Source organism: Otolemur garnettii, unplaced genomic scaffold (genome assembly GCF_000181295.1).
Source record: "Otolemur garnettii isolate 467f Iridium unplaced genomic scaffold, OtoGar3 scaffold00169, whole genome shotgun sequence".
Classification (NCBI taxonomy): domain Eukaryota; kingdom Metazoa; phylum Chordata; class Mammalia; order Primates; family Galagidae; genus Otolemur; species Otolemur garnettii.
Window position 1 is genome coordinate 1 of NW_003852564.1, and position 1,715 is coordinate 1,715.

Genomic DNA, 1,715 nt, shown 5'->3' on the forward strand with positions numbered 1-1,715 from the left:
ATAGTATTATATAGAGTTTGAAGAAGGCAAGACTATTTTGGCAATCAGATAACTTTGGTAATAGGTTGATTTTGAGCAGAAACAGAGCATCAAAGGAGGGATATTTAGATATTTAAATATGTGCAAATGCATAGTCAGGCATGCTCAAATCAGGGCAATTAAGAAATGTTTTAATAAAGGACTAGTTACAAACATAAGGGCAAGTATAGGAGCCCAGGGTATTACTCCAGAGCTAGCAACAAGAAAGGTATCTCTGTCCTTTGGCTCAAGGCCAAGGTGACAGGAAAGCTACCTGAATCTAGAAGCAGAGATCCCTGAAGAGAGGGTCACCATGGAAGAATCTGGAATCTGTGATCAACGGTAGAGCTGGCTGGAGGGCAGTGCTTCTTCCTGCTAGTTCCCTGTCAAGGTACTTTGTTGACCAAACTCAATCCAAAGCTATGGGAGCCCTGTTGATGCAGTCAGTTCTCTAGGGGTAGAGCAGGGTGGAGAAGGCTAGAGAATAAATCTGGAGCGGCAAATGGAGTGTAGCTAGTACGACTAATGCTTAGTAAAGGAAGGTCAGGGAGAAAGTGATTTGGGAATCACCCTCATCTGAAGCCATGGAAGGGAAAAGGATTTCTCCAAGGTAGAAAAATACTTAAATTCCATATTTGTCTCTTTATGATAGAGAACGAAAGGCATAGGATTAAGGAATTAACTGTCAGGAATGCTTGACATTTTGAAAACCAGGAGAAGAACCAGACTAGTCAAACGTAACAGAAAGTTCTGGGTGATTATTTCTGGGCTTAGTGTTTTTTCTCTTTTAAGTAGCTCTTCTTAGTAAGAAAGGGAAGAATGTTGATTTTTGTTTAGTTTGTTCTGGTTTCAGATTTCTTCATTTTTTTTTACTTACTTGGTTGTATTTAACCTTTTGGAGTGTTTCATTGTCATAAATAGGAATTCAAGGTTGTGAGGATTCTATAAAGAGTGGGTGCTTTTGACACAGTAACTGTTCCCTTAACTTTATTAACACGTTTTCCTGTGTCTTCAAACATGAACAGACCTTTTATACATTGTAACAGACCATTTGTTTAACTTTTACATTCTGTTGTCTTTTTCTTCTTTTGCTTCCACTTTGAAAAACAAATACTTTATATCTTCAGTTTGTACTTTCTCTTTTTCATTCCTTCTTTAACTTACTGTGCTCTGGCATCTACACCTATCATTCTACTCAAGCTCTGTATTTATCAGAAATGCCACTCTTCTGCCAAATCCAGTGACTCTAAAGAGAACCATCCGGAAGTAGATCTTTCAAAATCTGGCCTTCTTACTCTGTGCAAACATTGTATTCTCATGGTGTTTTCCTCTTGTCTTTTGCATGGATCGCGCTATTTCTCGCTATCTCTGCTTCTTTTGCTAATTTTCCTCTGTCCTTAACTGACTGTACTCATGTATTAGCCATTCTTTAAAGCCCAGTTAACTGTGGGTCTGCAACTGTTGTAGTCTACACTAAACACTCCTGATCTTCCATTCTATGTGTACTATCTGGATTTAGGCACTTTCTTATGTTATTTTATTTTATTCATTGATTCTTAGGTTTGTATATATTCCTTTTGTTTTCCCAGTGAGCATATATGCACCTTGAAGACAGACTAAATTTTTTTCTTTTGTTGGATATATTGTTGAACATGTATAGCTAGTAGGGAAATCGAAACTGAAACAAATTGAGTTTC